Genomic DNA, 18,556 nt, shown 5'->3' with positions numbered 1-18,556 from the left:
CCACTCATGCAGTCTCGAAGCTACCTGAAAAGCACTGTTGTTACCGTGCTTTTAGTTACTGCCGGCATGGCTCAGAGAAGAAACTGAGTTTTCTCGAAAGAAACCTTGTGCTTCCAGTTCCTAGTTGGAAACTCACCCTGCTCTCCTCTATAGCAAAATTGAACGTCAACGTGAGCACTAACCTCCAAGTAAGGCCCTGATTATCCTGGCAAATCGGGAGGCATGCAGCAGCTCCATGAGGCCTTCATCGCGGTTCTGCTTTAGTTTCACGGTAGTAAGCTTCCCAAGACTCCTAGGAAGCTTGCTTCAGCACCCGTTTCGGTAACAGAACACTGCCTAGAGCCAGGAAGCTCTGGTCCTCCGTGTATGCTGCGTGTCAACCTAGAAATTGGAGACTGATGGCACAAGGCTTGTTTTCCCAGTAGGAAAGCTCCGTTCATGCGGCCTCGAGGATACCTGAAAAGCATTGTTGTTGCCGGGGATTTAGTCACTGAGTGCCTGCTTCTGCGAAGAAAATGAGTTTTCCTGAAAGAAACCTTGTGCTGCCAGTTCCTAGTTGGAAGCTCACCCTGCTCTGCTCTATACCTAAAGTGAAAGTCAACGTGAGCCCACGCCTGGAAGGAAGGCCCTGATTTGCCTTGCCAAACGGGAGGCATGGAGCAGCGCCATGAGGCCTTCTTCACTGTTCTGCTTTAGTTTCACGGTAGTAAGCTTTTCAAGACTCCTAGGGCCCTCTCTTCAGCAACCGTTTCGGTAACAGTACACTGAGTAGAGCCAAGAACCTCAGGGCCAGCTAAGCAACTTCAGCCCCGTAGGCCTTTGGGAACACCCCAGTGTTGGCTAGAGAAAGGCAACACACTGCACTCTTCCTTGGGAGAGCCAGATTACCTCAGCTATACACAGGATTCAGGAACACACTTCTAGAAGGTCCTCCATGCAATGGATGTAACCTCATTCTCCTAGCGGAACTCTATTGAGAAAAATACTCTGCTTCTAATCCCTTTTCACCTTTTTCACTTAGAGTCAGGCATCCTCAAGGAGGTGGTCGGCTTGCATTCCAAGTAGAATTTCAGCACTGTTCTTGGTGGAACACTGCAGGTCTTTGGAAGAAGCACAGGCACCTAAGTCTCCCTGGCGCATCCTTAGTTTAGGCGCTTTGCTGCACGCAGAGAAGCAGTCGTAGAAAAAAGTTGAATCAGGGAAAGCCCCAGTGGGTGTCCTGAATCTCTTTTGACTTGTTAGCATCAACATGTCCTTATGCTGCGTGTCAATCTGGAAATGTGAGACTGAGACACAAATCTTGTTTTCCCATTTTGAAAGCTCCACTCATGCAGTCTCGAAGCTACCTGAAAAGCACTGTTGTTACCGTGCTTTTAGTTACTGCCGGCATGGCTCAGAGAAGAAACTGAGTTTTCTGGAAAGAAACCTTGCGCTTCCAGTTCCTAGTTGGAAGCTCACCCTGCTCTCCTCTATAGCAAAAGTGAACGTCAACGTGAGCACTAACCTCCAAGTAAGGCCCTGATTATCCTGGCAAATCGGGAGGCATGCAGCAGCTCCATGAGGCCTTCATCGCAGTTCTGCTTTAGTTTCACGGTAGTAAGCTTCCCAAGACTCCTAGGAAGCTTGCTTCAGCACCCGTTTCGGTAACAGAACACTGCCTAGAGCCAGGAAGCTCTGGTCCTCCGTGTATGCCGCGTGTCAACCTAGAAATTGGAGACTGATGGCACAAGGCTTGTTTTCCCATTAGGAAAGCTCCGTTCATGCGGCCTCGAGGATACCTGAAAAGCATTGTTGTTGCCGGGGATTTAGTCACTGCCTGCCTGCTTCTGCGAAGAAAATGAGTTTTCCCAAAAGAAACCTTGTGCTTCCAGTTCCTAGTTGGAAGCTCACCCTGCTCTGCTCTATAACTAAAGTGAAAGTCAAGGGGAGCACTAGCCTCGATGTAAGGCCCTGAATATCCTTATAAAACGCGAGGCATGCAGCAGCAGCTCCTTGAGGCCTTCAACGCTGTTCTCCTTTAGTTTCACGGTAGTAAGCTTCCCAAGACTCCTAGGAACCTTGCTTCAGCACCCGTTTCGGTAACAGAACACTGCCTAGAGCCAGGAAGCTCTGGTCCTCCGTGTATGCTGCATGTCAACCTAGAAATTGGAGACTGATGGCACAAGGCTTGTTTTCCCAATAGGAAAGCTCCGTTCATGCGGCCTCGAGGATACCTGAAAAGCATTGTTGTTGCCGGGGATTTAGTCACTGAGTGCCTGCTTCTGCGAAGAAAATGAGTTTTCCTGAAAGAAACCTTGTGCTGCCAGTTCCTAGTTGGAAGCTGACCCTGCTCTGCTCTATACCTAAAGTGAAAGTCAACGTGAGCCCAAGCCTCGAAGGAAGGCCCTGATTTGCCTTACCAAACGGGAGGCATGGAGCAGCGCCATGAGGCCTTCTTCACTGTTCTGCTTTAGTTTCACGGTAGTAAGCTTTTCAAGACTCCTAGGGCCCTCTCTTCAGCAACCGTTTCGGTAACAGTACACTGAGTAGAGCCAAGAACCTCAGGGCCAGCTAAGCAACTTCAGCCCCGTAGGTCTTTGGGAACACCCCAGTGTTGGCTAGAGAAAGGCAACACACTGCACTCTTCCTTGGGAGAGCCAGATTACCTCAGCTATACACAAGATTCAGGAACACACTTCTAGAAGGTCCTCCATGCAATGGATGTAACCTCCTTCTCCTAGCTGAACTCTATTGAGAAAAACACTCTGCTTCTAATCCCTTTTCACCTTTTACACTTAGAGTCACGCATCCTCAAGGAGGTGGTCGGCTTGCATTCCAAGTAGAATTTCAGCACTGTTCTTGGTGGAACACTGCAGGTCTTTGGAAGAAGCACAGGCACCTAAGTCTCCCTCGCGCATCCTTAGTTTAGGCGCTTTGCTGCACGCAGAGAAGCAGTCGTAGAAAAAAGTTGAATCAGGGAAAGCCCCAGTGGGTGTCCTGAATCTCTTTTGACTTGTTAGCATCAACATGTCCTTATGCTGCGTGTCAATCTGGAAATGTGAGACTGAGACACAAATCTTGTTTTCCCATTTTGAAAGCGCCACTCATGCAGTCTCGAAGCTACCTGAAAAGCACTGTTGTTACCGTGCTTTTAGTTACTGCCGGCATGGCTCAGAGAAGAAACTGAGTTTTCTCGAAAGAAACCTTGTGCTTCCAGTTCCTAGTTGGAAACTCACCCTGCTCTCCTCTATAGCAAAATTGAACGTCAACGTGAGCACTAACCTCCAAGTAAGGCCCTGATTATCCTGGCAAATCGGGAGGCATGCAGCAGCTCCATGAGGCCTTCATCGCGGTTCTGCTTTAGTTTCACGGTAGTAAGCTTCCCAAGACTCCTAGGAAGCTTGCTTCAGCACCCGTTTCAGTAACAGAACACTGCCTAGAGCCAGGAAGCTCTGGTCCTCCGTGTATGCTGCGTGTCAACCTAGAAATTGGAGACTGATGGCACAAGGCTTGTTTTCCCATTAGGAAAGCTCCGTTCATGCGGCCTCGAGGATACCTGAAAAGCATTGTTGTTGCCGGGGATTTAGTCACTGCCTGCCTGCTTCTGCGAAGAAAATGAGTTTTCCCAAAAGAAACCTTGTGCTTCCAGTTCCTACTTGGAAGCTGACCCTGCTCTGCTCTATAACTAAAGTGAAAGTCAAGGGGAGCACTAGCCTCGATGTAAGGCCCTGAATATCCTTATAAAACGCGAGGCATGCAGCAGCTCCTTGAGGCCTTCAATGTTCTTCTGCTTTAGTTTCACGGTAGGAAGCTTTCCAAGACTCCAAGGAACCTTACTTCAACACCCGTTTCGGTAACAGAACACTGCCTAGAGCCAGGAAGCTCTGGTCCTCCGTGTATGCTGCGTGTCAACCTAGAAATTGGAGACTGATGGCACAAGGCTTGTTTTCCCAATTAGGAAAGCTCCGTTCATGCGGCCTCGAGGATACCTGAAAAGCATTGTTGTTGCCGGGGATTTAGTCACTGAGTGCCTGCTTCTGCGAAGAAAATGAGTTTTCCTGAAAGAAACCTTGTGCTGCCAGTTCCTAGTTGGAAGCTCACCCTGCTCTGCTCTATACCTAAAGTGAAAGTCAACGTGAGCCCAAGCCTCGAAGGAAGGCCCTGATTTGCCTTACCAAACGGGAGGCGTGGAGCAGCGCCATGAGGCCTTCTTCACTGTTCTGCTTTAGTTTCACGGTAGTAAGCTTTTCAAGACTCCTAGGGCCCTTGCTTCAGCAACCGTTTCGGTACCAGTACACTGAGTAGAGCCAAGAACCTCAGGGCCAGCTAAGCAACTTCAGCCCCGTAGGCCTTTGGGAACACCCCAGTGTTGGCTAGAGAAAGGCAACACACTGCACTCTTCCTTGGGAGAGCCAGATTACCTCAGCTATACACAGGATTCAGGAACACACTTCTAGAAGGTCCTCCATGCAATGGATGTAACCTCATTCTCCTAGCGGAACTCTATTGAGAAAAATACTCTGCTTCTAATCCCTTTTCACCTTTTTCACTTAGAGTCAGGCATCCTCAAGGAGGTGGTCGGCTTGCATTCCAAGTAGAATTTCAGCACTGTTCTTGGTGGAACACTGCAGGTCTTTGGAAGAAGCACAGGCACCTAAGTCTCCCTGGCGCATCCTTAGTTTAGGCGCTTTGCTGCACGCAGAGAAGCAGTCGTAGAAAAAAGTTGAATCAGGGAAAGCCCCAGTGGGTGTCCTGAATCTCTTTTGACTTGTTAGCATCAACATGTCCTTATGCTGCGTGTCAATCTGGAAATGTGAGACTGAGACACAAATCTTGTTTTCCCATTTTGAAAGCGCCACTCATGCAGTCTCGAAGCTACCTGAAAAGCACTGTTGTTACCGTGCTTTTAGTTACTGCCGGCATGGCTCAGAGAAGAAACTGAGTTTTCTCGAAAGAAACCTTGTGCTTCCAGTTCCTAGTTGGAAACTCACCCTGCTCTCCTCTATAGCAAAATTGAACGTCAACGTGAGCACTAACCTCCAAGTAAGGCCCTGATTATCCTGGCAAATCGGGAGGCATGCAGCAGCTCCATGAGGCCTTCATCGCGGTTCTGCTTTAGTTTCACGGTAGTAAGCTTCCCAAGACTCCTAGGAAGCTTGCTTCAGCACCCGTTTCGGTAACAGAACACTGCCTAGAGCCAGGAAGCTCTGGTCCTCCGTGTATGCTGCGTGTCAACCTAGAAATTGGAGACTGATGGCACAAGGCTTGTTTTCCCATTAGGGAAGCTCCGTTCATGCGGCCTCGAGGATACTTGAAAAGCATTGTTGTTGCCGGGGATTTAGTCACTGCCTGCCTGCTTCTGTGAAGAAAATGAGTTTTCCTGAAAGAAACCTTATGCTTCCAGTTCCTAGTTGGAAGCTCACCCTGCTCTGCTCTATAACTAAATGAAAGTCAAGGGGAGCACTAGCCTCGAGGTAATGCCCTGAATATCCTTACAATACGGGAGGCATGCAGCAGCTCCATGAGGCCTTCAACGCTGTTCTGCTTTAGTTTAACGGTAGTAAGCCTGCCAAGACTCCTAGAGACCTTACTTAAGCACCCGTTTGGGTATCAGAAAACTGCCTAGAGCCAGGAAGCTTTGGTCCTGCGTGTATGCTGCCTATCAACTTACAAACTGGAGACTGACGTCACAAGGCTTGTTTGCCCATTAAGAAAGCTCCGTTCATGCGGCCTCGAATAAACCTGAAAAGCACTGTTGTTGGCCAGGGTTTTTGTCACTGCCGGCATGGTTCTGAGAAGATATTGACTTCTCCGGGAAGAAACCTTGTGCTGCCAGTTCCTAGTTGGAAGATCACCCTGCTCTGCTCTATACCTAAAGTGAAAGTCAACGTGAGCCCAAGCCTCGAAGGAAGGCCCTGATTTGCCTTGCCAAACGGGAGGCGTGGAGCAGCGCCATGAGGCCTTCTTCACTGTTCTGCTTTAGTTTCACGGTAGTAAGCTTTTCAAGACTCCTAGGGCCCTCTCTTCAGCAACCGTTTCGGTACCAGTACACTGAGTAGAGCCAAGAACCTCAGGGCCAGCTAAGCAACTTCAGCCCCGTAGGCCTTTGGGAACACCCCAGTGTTGGCTAGAGAAAGGCAACACACTGCACTCTTCCTTGGGAGAGCCAGATTACCTCAGCTATACACAGGATTCAGGAACACACTTCTAGAAGGTCCTCCATGCAATGGATGTAACCTCATTCTCCTAGCGGAACTCTATTGAGAAAAATACTCTGCTTCTAATCCCTTTTCACCTTTTACACTTAGAGTCAGGCATCCTCAAGGAGGTGGTCGGCTTGCATTCCAAGTAGAATTTCAGCACTGTTCTTGGTGGAACACTGCAGGTCTTTGGAAGAAGCACAGGCACCTAAGTCTCCCTGGCGCATCCTTAGTTTAGGCGCTTTGCTGCACGCAGAGAAGCAGTCGTAGAAAAAAGTTGAATCAGGGAAAGCCCCAGTGGGTGTCCTGAATCTCTTTTGACTTGTTAGCATCAACATGTCCTTATGCTGCGTGTCAATCTGGAAATGTGAGACTGAGACACAAATCTTGTTTTCCCATTTTGAAAGCTCCACTCATGCAGTCTCGAAGCTACCTGAAAAGCACTGTTGTTACCGTGCTTTTAGTTACTGCCGGCATGGCTCAGAGAAGAAACTGAGTTTTCTGGAAAGAAACCTTGCGCTTCCAGTTCCTAGTTGGAAGCTCACCCTGCTCTCCTCTATAGCAAAAGTGAACGTCAACGTGAGCACTAACCTCCAAGTAAGGCCCTGATTATCCTGGCAAATCGGGAGGCATGCAGCAGCTCCATGAGGCCTTCATCGCAGTTCTGCTTTAGTTTCACGGTAGTAAGCTTCCCAAGACTCCTAGGAAGCTTGCTTCAACACCCGTTTCGGTAACAGAACACTGCCTAGAGCCAGGAAGCTCTGGTCCTCCGTGTATGCCGCGTGTCAACCTAGAAATTGGAGACTGATGGCACAAGGCTTGTTTTCCCATTAGGAAAGCTCCGTTCATGCGGCCTCGAGGATACCTGAAAAGCATTGTTGTTGCCGGGGATTTAGTCACTGCCTGCCTGCTTCTGCGAAGAAAATGAGTTTTCCCAAAAGAAACCTTGTGCTTCCAGTTCCTAGTTGGAAGCTCACCCTGCTCTGCTCTATAACTAAAGTGAAAGTCAAGGGGAGCACTAGCCTCGATGTAAGGCCCTGAATATCCTTATAAAACGCGAGGCATGCAGCAGCAGCTCCTTGAGGCCTTCAACGCTGTTCTCCTTTAGTTTCACGGTAGTAAGCTTCCCAAGACTCCTAGGAACCTTGCTTCAGCACCCGTTTCGGTAACAGAACACTGCCTAGAGCCAGGAAGCTCTGGTCCTCCGTGTACGCTGCGTGTCAACCTAGAAATTGGAGACTGATGGCACAAGGCTTGTTTTCCCATTAGGAAAGCTCCGTTCATGCGGCCTCGAGGATACCTGAAAAGCATTGTTGTTGCCGGGGATTTAGTCACTGAGTGCCTGCTTCTGCGAAGAAAATGAGTTTTCCTGAAAGAAACCTTGTGCTGCCAGTTCCTAGTTGGAAGCTCACCCTGCTCTGCTCTATACCTAAAGTGAAAGTCAACGTGAGCCCAAGCCTGGAAGGAAGGCCCTGATTTGCCTTGCCAAACGGGAGGCATGGAGCAGCGCCATGAGGCCTTCTTCACTGTTCTGCTTTAGTTTCACGGTAGTAAGCTTTTCAAGACTCCTAGGGCCCTCTCTTCAGCAACCGTTTCGGTAACAGTACACTGAGTAGAGCCAAGAACCTCAGGGCCAGCTAAGCAACTTCAGCCCCGTAGGCCTTTGGGAACACCCCAGTGTTGGCTAGAGAAAGGCAACACACTGCACTCTTCCTTGGGAGAGCCAGATTACCTCAGCTATACACAGGATTCAGGAACACACTTCTAGAAGGTCCTCCATGCAATGGATGTAACCTCATTCTCCTAGCGGAACTCTATTGAGAAAAATACTCTGCTTCTAATCCCTTTTCACCTTTTACACTTAGAGTCAGGCATCCTCAAGGAGGTGGTCGGCTTGCATTCCAAGTAGAATTTCAGCACTGTTCTTGGTGGAACACTGCAGGTCTTTGGAAGAAGCACAGGCACCTAAGTCTCCCTGGCGCATCCTTAGTTTAGGCGCTTTGCTGCACGCAGAGAAGCAGTCGTAGAAAAAAGTTGAATCAGGGAAAGCCCCAGTGGGTGTCCTGAATCTCTTTTGACTTGTTAGCATCAACATGTCCTTATGCTGCGTGTCAATCTGGAAATGTGAGACTGAGACACAAATCTTGTTTTCCCATTTTGAAAGCTCCACTCATGCAGTCTCGAAGCTACCTGAAAAGCACTGTTGTTACCGTGCTTTTAGTTACTGCCGGCATGGCTCAGAGAAGAAACTGAGTTTTCTGGAAAGAAACCTTGCGCTTCCAGTTCCTAGTTGGAAGCTCACCCTGCTCTCCTCTATAGCAAAAGTGAACGTCAACGTGAGCACTAACCTCCAAGTAAGGCCCTGATTATCCTGGCAAATCGGGAGGCATGCAGCAGCTCCATGAGGCCTTCATCGCAGTTCTGCTTTAGTTTCACGGTAGTAAGCTTCCCAAGACTCCTAGGAAGCTTGCTTCAGCACCCGTTTCGGTAACAGAACACTGCCTAGAGCCAGGAAGCTCTGGTCCTCCGTGTATGCTGCGTGTCAACCTAGAAATTGGAGACTGATGGCACAAGGCTTGTTTTCCCATTAGGAAAGCTCCGTTCATGCGGCCTCGAGGATACCTGAAAAGCATTGTTGTTGCCGGGGATTTAGTCACTGCCTGCCTGCTTCTGCGAAGAAAATGAGTTTTCCCAAAAGAAACCTTGTGCTTCCAGTTCCTACTTGGAAGCTGACCCTGCTCTGCTCTATAACTAAAGTGAAAGTCAAGGGGAGCACTAGCCTCGATGTAAGGCCCTGAATATCCTTATAAAACGCGAGGCATGCAGCAGCTCCTTGAGGCCTTCAATGTTCTTCTGCTTTAGTTTCACGGTAGGAAGCTTTCCAAGACTCCAAGGAACCTTACTTCAACACCCGTTTCGGTAACAGAACACTGCCTAGAGCCAGGAAGCTCTGGTCCTCCGTGTATGCTGCGTGTCAACCTAGAAATTGGAGACTGATGGCACAAGGCTTGTTTTCCCAATTAGGAAAGCTCCGTTCATGCGGCCTCGAGGATACCTGAAAAGCATTGTTGTTGCCGGGGATTTAGTCACTGAGTGCCTGCTTCTGCGAAGAAAATGAGTTTTCCTGAAAGAAACCTTGTGCTGCCAGTTCCTAGTTGGAAGCTCACCCTGCTCTGCTCTATACCTAAAGTGAAAGTCAACGTGAGCCCAAGCCTGGAAGGAAGGCCCTGATTTGCCTTGCCAAACGGGAGGCGTGGAGCAGCGCCATGAGGCCTTCTTCACTGTTCTGCTTTAGTTTCACGGTAGTAAGCTTTTCAAGACTCCTAGGGCCCTTGCTTCAGCAACCGTTTCGGTACCAGTACACTGAGTAGAGCCAAGAACCTCAGGGCCAGCTAAGCAACTTCAGCCCCGTAGGCCTTTGGGAACACCCCAGTGTTGGCTAGAGAAAGGCAACACACTGCACTCTTCCTTGGGAGAGCCAGATTACCTCAGCTATACACAGGATTCAGGAACACACTTCTAGAAGGTCCTCCATGCAATGGATGTAACCTCATTCTCCTAGCGGAACTCTATTGAGAAAAATACTCTGCTTCTAATCCCTTTTCACCTTTTTCACTTAGAGTCAGGCATCCTCAAGGAGGTGGTCGGCTTGCATTCCAAGTAGAATTTCAGCACTGTTCTTGGTGGAACACTGCAGGTCTTTGGAAGAAGCACAGGCACCTAAGTCTCCCTGGCGCATCCTTAGTTTAGGCGCTTTGCTGCACGCAGAGAAGCAGTCGTAGAAAAAAGTTGAATCAGGGAAAGCCCCAGTGGGTGTCCTGAATCTCTTTTGACTTGTTAGCATCAACATGTCCTTATGCTGCGTGTCAATCTGGAAATGTGAGACTGAGACACAAATCTTGTTTTCCCATTTTGAAAGCGCCACTCATGCAGTCTCGAAGCTACCTGAAAAGCACTGTTGTTACCGTGCTTTTAGTTACTGCCGGCATGGCTCAGAGAAGAAACTGAGTTTTCTCGAAAGAAACCTTGTGCTTCCAGTTCCTAGTTGGAAACTCACCCTGCTCTCCTCTATAGCAAAATTGAACGTCAACGTGAGCACTAACCTCCAAGTAAGGCCCTGATTATCCTGGCAAATCGGGAGGCATGCAGCAGCTCCATGAGGCCTTCATCGCGGTTCTGCTTTAGTTTCACGGTAGTAAGCTTCCCAAGACTCCTAGGAAGCTTGCTTCAGCACCCGTTTCGGTAACAGAACACTGCCTAGAGCCAGGAAGCTCTGGTCCTCCGTGTATGCTGCGTGTCAACCTAGAAATTGGAGACTGATGGCACAAGGCTTGTTTTCCCATTAGGGAAGCTCCGTTCATGCGGCCTCGAGGATACTTGAAAAGCATTGTTGTTGCCGGGGATTTAGTCACTGCCTGCCTGCTTCTGTGAAGAAAATGAGTTTTCCTGAAAGAAACCTTATGCTTCCAGTTCCTAGTTGGAAGCTCACCCTGCTCTGCTCTATAACTAAATGAAAGTCAAGGGGAGCACTAGCCTCGAGGTAATGCCCTGAATATCCTTACAATACGGGAGGCATGCAGCAGCTCCATGAGGCCTTCAACGCTGTTCTGCTTTAGTTTAACGGTAGTAAGCCTGCCAAGACTCCTAGAGACCTTACTTAAGCACCCGTTTGGGTATCAGAAAACTGCCTAGAGCCAGGAAGCTTTGGTCCTGCGTGTATGCTGCCTATCAACTTACAAACTGGAGACTGACGTCACAAGGCTTGTTTGCCCATTAAGAAAGCTCCGTTCATGCGGCCTCGAATAAACCTGAAAAGCACTGTTGTTGGCCAGGGTTTTTGTCACTGCCGGCATGGTTCTGAGAAGATATTGACTTCTCCGGGAAGAAACCTTGTGCTGCCAGTTCCTAGTTGGAAGATCACCCTGCTCTGCTCTATACCTAAAGTGAAAGTCAACGTGAGCCCAAGCCTCGAAGGAAGGCCCTGATTTGCCTTGCCAAACGGGAGGCGTGGAGCAGCGCCATGAGGCCTTCTTCACTGTTCTGCTTTAGTTTCACGGTAGTAAGCTTTTCAAGACTCCTAGGGCCCTTGCTTCAGCAACCGTTTCGGTACCAGTACACTGAGTAGAGCCAAGAACCTCAGGGCCAGCTAAGCAACTTCAGCCCCGTAGGCCTTTGGGAACACCCCAGTGTTGGCTAGAGAAAGGCAACACACTGCACTCTTCCTTGGGAGAGCCAGATTACCTCAGCTATACACAGGATTCAGGAACACACTTCTAGAAGGTCCTCCATGCAATGGATGTAACCTCATTCTCCTAGCGGAACTCTATTGAGAAAAATACTCTGCTTCTAATCCCTTTTCACCTTTTACACTTAGAGTCAGGCATCCTCAAGGAGGTGGTCGGCTTGCATTCCAAGTAGAATTTCAGCACTGTTCTTGGTGGAACACTGCAGGTCTTTGGAAGAAGCACAGGCACCTAAGTCTCCCTGGCGCATCCTTAGTTTAGGCGCTTTGCTGCACGCAGAGAAGCAGTCGTAGAAAAAAGTTGAATCAGGGAAAGCCCCAGTGGGTGTCCTGAATCTCTTTTGACTTGTTAGCATCAACATGTCCTTATGCTGCGTGTCAATCTGGAAATGTGAGACTGAGACACAAATCTTGTTTTCCCATTTTGAAAGCTCCACTCATGCAGTCTCGAAGCTACCTGAAAAGCACTGTTGTTACCGTGCTTTTAGTTACTGCCGGCATGGCTCAGAGAAGAAACTGAGTTTTCTGGAAAGAAACCTTGCGCTTCCAGTTCCTAGTTGGAAGCTCACCCTGCTCTCCTCTATAGCAAAAGTGAACGTCAACGTGAGCACTAACCTCCAAGTAAGGCCCTGATTATCCTGGCAAATCGGGAGGCATGCAGCAGCTCCATGAGGCCTTCATCGCAGTTCTGCTTTAGTTTCACGGTAGTAAGCTTCCCAAGACTCCTAGGAAGCTTGCTTCAACACCCGTTTCGGTAACAGAACACTGCCTAGAGCCAGGAAGCTCTGGTCCTCCGTGTATGCCGCGTGTCAACCTAGAAATTGGAGACTGATGGCACAAGGCTTGTTTTCCCATTAGGAAAGCTCCGTTCATGCGGCCTCGAGGATACCTGAAAAGCATTGTTGTTGCCGGGGATTTAGTCACTGCCTGCCTGCTTCTGCGAAGAAAATGAGTTTTCCCAAAAGAAACCTTGTGCTTCCAGTTCCTAGTTGGAAGCTCACCCTGCTCTGCTCTATAACTAAAGTGAAAGTCAAGGGGAGCACTAGCCTCGATGTAAGGCCCTGAATATCCTTATAAAACGCGAGGCATGCAGCAGCAGCTCCTTGAGGCCTTCAACGCTGTTCTCCTTTAGTTTCACGGTAGTAAGCTTCCCAAGACTCCTAGGAACCTTGCTTCAGCACCCGTTTCGGTAACAGAACACTGCCTAGAGCCAGGAAGCTCTGGTCCTCCGTGTACGCTGCGTGTCAACCTAGAAATTGGAGACTGATGGCACAAGGCTTGTTTTCCCAGTAGGAAAGCTCCGTTCATGCGGCCTCGAGGATACCTGAAAAGCATTGTTGTTGCCGGGGATTTAGTCACTGAGTGCCTGCTTCTGCGAAGAAAATGAGTTTTCCTGAAAGAAACCTTGTGCTGCCAGTTCCTAGTTGGAAGCTCACCCTGCTCTGCTCTATACCTAAAGTGAAAGTCAACGTGAGCCCAAGCCTGGAAGGAAGGCCCTGATTTGCCTTGCCAAACGGGAGGCATGGAGCAGCGCCATGAGGCCTTCTTCACTGTTCTGCTTTAGTTTCACGGTAGTAAGCTTTTCAAGACTCCTAGGGCCCTCTCTTCAGCAACCGTTTCGGTAACAGTACACTGAGTAGAGCCAAGAACCTCAGGGCCAGCTAAGCAACTTCAGCCCCGTAGGCCTTTGGGAACACCCCAGTGTTGGCTAGAGAAAGGCAACACACTGCACTCTTCCTTGGGAGAGCCAGATTACCTCAGCTATACACAGGATTCAGGAACACACTTCTAGAAGGTCCTCCATGCAATGGATGTAACCTCATTCTCCTAGCGGAACTCTATTGAGAAAAATACTCTGCTTCTAATCCCTTTTCACCTTTTTCACTTAGAGTCAGGCATCCTCAAGGAGGTGGTCGGCTTGCATTCCAAGTAGAATTTCAGCACTGTTCTTGGTGGAACACTGCAGGTCTTTGGAAGAAGCACAGGCACCTAAGTCTCCCTGGCGCATCCTTAGTTTAGGCGCTTTGCTGCACGCAGAGAAGCAGTCGTAGAAAAAAGTTGAATCAGGGAAAGCCCCAGTGGGTGTCCTGAATCTCTTTTGACTTGTTAGCATCAACATGTCCTTATGCTGCGTGTCAATCTGGAAATGTGAGACTGAGACACAAATCTTGTTTTCCCATTTTGAAAGCTCCACTCATGCAGTCTCGAAGCTACCTGAAAAGCACTGTTGTTACCGTGCTTTTAGTTACTGCCGGCATGGCTCAGAGAAGAAACTGAGTTTTCTGGAAAGAAACCTTGCGCTTCCAGTTCCTAGTTGGAAGCTCACCCTGCTCTCCTCTATAGCAAAAGTGAACGTCAACGTGAGCACTAACCTCCAAGTAAGGCCCTGATTATCCTGGCAAATCGGGAGGCATGCAGCAGCTCCATGAGGCCTTCATCGCAGTTCTGCTTTAGTTTCACGGTAGTAAGCTTCCCAAGACTCCTAGGAAGCTTGCTTCAGCACCCGTTTCGGTAACAGAACACTGCCTAGAGCCAGGAAGCTCTGGTCCTCCGTGTATGCCGCGTGTCAACCTAGAAATTGGAGACTGATGGCACAAGGCTTGTTTTCCCATTAGGAAAGCTCCGTTCATGCGGCCTCGAGGATACCTGAAAAGCATTGTTGTTGCCGGGGATTTAGTCACTGCCTGCCTGCTTCTGCGAAGAAAATGAGTTTTCCCAAAAGAAACCTTGTGCTTCCAGTTCCTAGTTGGAAGCTCACCCTGCTCTGCTCTATAACTAAAGTGAAAGTCAAGGGGAGCACTAGCCTCGATGTAAGGCCCTGAATATCCTTATAAAACGCGAGGCATGCAGCAGCAGCTCCTTGAGGCCTTCAACGCTGTTCTCCTTTAGTTTCACGGTAGTAAGCTTCCCAAGACTCCTAGGAACCTTGCTTCAGCACCCGTTTCGGTAACAGAACACTGCCTAGAGCCAGGAAGCTCTGGTCCTCCGTGTATGCTGCGTGTCAACCTAGAAATTGGAGACTGATGGCACAAGGCTTGTTTTCCCAATAGGAAAGCTCGGTTCATGCGGCCTCGAGGATACCTGAAAAGCATTGTTGTTGCCGGGGATTTAGTCACTGAGTGCCTGCTTCTGCGAAGAAAATGAGTTTTCCTGAAAGAAACCTTGTGCTGCCAGTTCCTAGTTGGAAGCTCACCCTGCTCTGCTCTATACCTAAAGTGAAAGTCAACGTGAGCCCAAGCCTCGAAGGAAGGCCCTGATTTGCCTTACCAAACGGGAGGCATGGAGCAGCGCCATGAGGCCTTCTTCACTGTTCTGCTTTAGTTTCACGGTAGTAAGCTTTTCAAGACTCCTAGGGCCCTCTCTTCAGCAACCGTTTCGGTAACAGTACACTGAGTAGAGCCAAGAACCTCAGGGCCAGCTAAGCAACTTCAGCCCCGTAGGTCTTTGGGAACACCCCAGGGTTGGCTAGAGAAAGGCAACACACTGCACTCTTCCTTGGGAGAGCCAGATTACCTCAGCTATACACAAGATTCAGGAACACACTTCTAGAAGGTCCTCCATGCAATGGATGTAACCTCCTTCTCCTAGCTGAACTCTATTGAGAAAAACACTCTGCTTCTAATCCCTTTTCACCTTTTACACTTAGAGTCACGCATCCTCAAGGAGGTGGTCGGCTTGCATTCCAAGTAGAATTTCAGCACTGTTCTTGGTGGAACACTGCAGGTCTTTGGAAGAAGCACAGGCACCTAAGTCTCCCTCGCGCATCCTTAGTTTAGGCGCTTTGCTGCACGCAGAGAAGCAGTCGTAGAAAAAAGTTGAATCAGGGAAAGCCCCAGTGGGTGTCCTGAATCTCTTTTGACTTGTTAGCATCAACATGTCCTTATGCTGCGTGTCAATCTGGAAATGTGAGACTGAGACACAAATCTTGTTTTCCCATTTTGAAAGCGCCACTCATGCAGTCTCGAAGCTACCTGAAAAGCACTGTTGTTACCGTGCTTTTAGTTACTGCCGGCATGGCTCAGAGAAGAAACTGAGTTTTCTCGAAAGAAACCTTGTGCTTCCAGTTCCTAGTTGGAAACTCACCCTGCTCTCCTCTATAGCAAAATTGAACGTCAACGTGAGCACTAACCTCCAAGTAAGGCCCTGATTATCCTGGCAAATCGGGAGGCATGCAGCAGCTCCATGAGGCCTTCATCGCGGTTCTGCTTTAGTTTCACGGTAGTAAGCTTCCCAAGACTCCTAGGAAGCTTGCTTCAGCACCCGTTTCGGTAACAGAACACTGCCTAGAGCCAGGAAGCTCTGGTCCTCCGTGTATGCTGCGTGTCAACCTAGAAATTGGAGACTGATGGCACAAGGCTTGTTTTCCCATTAGGGAAGCTCCGTTCATGCGGCCTCGAGGATACTTGAAAAGCATTGTTGTTGCCGGGGATTTAGTCACTGCCTGCCTGCTTCTGTGAAGAAAATGAGTTTTCCTGAAAGAAACCTTATGCTTCCAGTTCCTAGTTGGAAGCTCACCCTGCTCTGCTCTATAACTAAATGAAAGTCAAGGGGAGCACTAGCCTCGAGGTAATGCCCTGAATATCCTTACAATACGGGAGGCATGCAGCAGCTCCATGAGGCCTTCAACGCTGTTCTGCTTTAGTTTAACGGTAGTAAGCCTGCCAAGACTCCTAGAGACCTTACTTAAGCACCCGTTTGGGTATCAGAAAACTGCCTAGAGCCAGGAAGCTTTGGTCCTGCGTGTATGCTGCCTATCAACTTACAAACTGGAGACTGACGTCACAAGGCTTGTTTGCCCATTAAGAAAGCTCCGTTCATGCGGCCTCGAATAAACCTGAAAAGCACTGTTGTTGGCCAGGGTTTTTGTCACTGCCGGCATGGTTCTGAGAAGATATTGACTTCTCCGGGAAGAAACCTTGTGCTGCCAGTTCCTAGTTGGAAGATCACCCTGCTCTGCTCTATACCTAAAGTGAAAGTCAACGTGAGCCCAAGCCTCGAAGGAAGGCCCTGATTTGCCTTGCCAAACGGGAGGCGTGGAGCAGCGCCATGAGGCCTTCTTCACTGTTCTGCTTTAGTTTCACGGTAGTAAGCTTTTCAAGACTCCTAGGGCCCTTGCTTCAGCAACCGTTTCGGTACCAGTACACTGAGTAGAGCCAAGAACCTCAGGGCCAGCTAAGCAACTTCAGCCCCGTAGGCCTTTGGGAACACCCCAGTGTTGGCTAGAGAAAGGCAACACACTGCACTCTTCCTTGGGAGAGCCAGATTACCTCAGCTATACACAGGATTCAGGAACACACTTCTAGAAGGTCCTCCATGCAATGGATGTAACCTCATTCTCCTAGCGGAACTCTATTGAGAAAAATACTCTGCTTCTAATCCCTTTTCACCTTTTACACTTAGAGTCAGGCATCCTCAAGGAGGTGGTCGGCTTGCATTCCAAGTAGAATTTCAGCACTGTTCTTGGTGGAACACTGCAGGTCTTTGGAAGAAGCACAGGCACCTAAGTCTCCCTCGCGCATCCTTAGTTTAGGCGCTTTGCTGCACGCAGAGAAGCAGTCGTAGAAAAAAGTTGAATCAGGGAAAGCCCCAGTGGGTGTCCTGAATCTCTTTTGACTTGTTAGCATCAACATGTCCTTATGCTGCGTGTCAATCTGGAAATGTGAGACTGAGACACAAATCTTGTTTTCCCATTTTGAAAGCTCCACTCATGCAGTCTCGAAGCTACCTGAAAAGCACTGTTGTTACCGTGCTTTTAGTTACTGCCGGCATGGCTCAGAGAAGAAACTGAGTTTTCTGGAAAGAAACCTTGCGCTTCCAGTTCCTAGTTGGAAGCTCACCCTGCTCTCCTCTATAGCAAAAGTGAACGTCAACGTGAGCACTAACCTCCAAGTAAGGCCCTGATTATCCTGGCAAATCGGGAGGCATGCAGCAGCTCCATGAGGCCTTCATCGCAGTTCTGCTTTAGTTTCACGGTAGTAAGCTTCCCAAGACTCCTAGGAAGCTTGCTTCAGCACCCGTTTCGGTAACAGAACACTGCCTAGAGCCAGGAAGCTCTGGTCCTCCGTGTATGCCGCGTGTCAACCTAGAAATTGGAGACTGATGGCACAAGGCTTGTTTTCCCATTAGGAAAGCTCCGTTCATGCGGCCTCGAGGATACCTGAAAAGCATTGTTGTTGCCGGGGATTTAGTCACTGCCTGCCTGCTTCTGCGAAGAAAATGAGTTTTCCCAAAAGAAACCTTGTGCTTCCAGTTCCTAGTTGGAAGCTCACCCTGCTCTGCTCTATAACTAAAGTGAAAGTCAAGGGGAGCACTAGCCTCGATGTAAGGCCCTGAATATCCTTATAAAACGCGAGGCATGCAGCAGCAGCTCCTTGAGGCCTTCAACGCTGTTCTCCTTTAGTTTCACGGTAGTAAGCTTCCCAAGACTCCTAGGAACCTTGCTTCAGCACCCGTTTCGGTAACAGAACACTGCCTAGAGCCAGGAAGCTCTGGTCCTCCGTGTACGCTGCGTGTCAACCTAGAAATTGGAGACTGATGGCACAAGGCTTGTTTTCCCAGTAGGAAAGCTCCGTTCATGCGGCCTCGAGGATACCTGAAAAGCATTGTTGTTGCCGGGGATTTAGTCACTGAGTGCCTGCTTCTGCGAAGAAAATGAGTTTTCCTGAAAGAAACCTTGTGCTGCCAGTTCCTAGTTGGAAGCTCACCCTGCTCTGCTCTATACCTAAAGTGAAAGTCAACGTGAGCCCAAGCCTGGAAGGAAGGCCCTGATTTGCCTTGCCAAACGGGAGGCATGGAGCAGCGCCATGAGGCCTTCTTCACTGTTCTGCTTTAGTTTCACGGTAGTAAGCTTTTCAAGACTCCTAGGGCCCTCTCTTCAGCAACCGTTTCGGTAACAGTACACTGAGTAGAGCCAAGAACCTCAGGGCCAGCTAAGCAACTTCAGCCCCGTAGGCCTTTGGGAACACCCCAGTGTTGGCTAGAGAAAGGCAACACACTGCACTCTTCCTTGGGAGAGCCAGATTACCTCAGCTATACACAGGATTCAGGAACACACTTCTAGAAGGTCCTCCATGCAATGGATGTAACCTCATTCTCCTAGCGGAACTCTATTGAGAAAAATACTCTGCTTCTAATC

Source organism: Balaenoptera ricei, chromosome 18 (genome assembly GCF_028023285.1).
Source record: "Balaenoptera ricei isolate mBalRic1 chromosome 18, mBalRic1.hap2, whole genome shotgun sequence".
Taxonomy (NCBI): domain Eukaryota; kingdom Metazoa; phylum Chordata; class Mammalia; order Artiodactyla; family Balaenopteridae; genus Balaenoptera; species Balaenoptera ricei.
The sequence above is the reverse complement of the archived record's forward strand: the minus strand, read 5'-3'. Positions refer to the sequence as shown.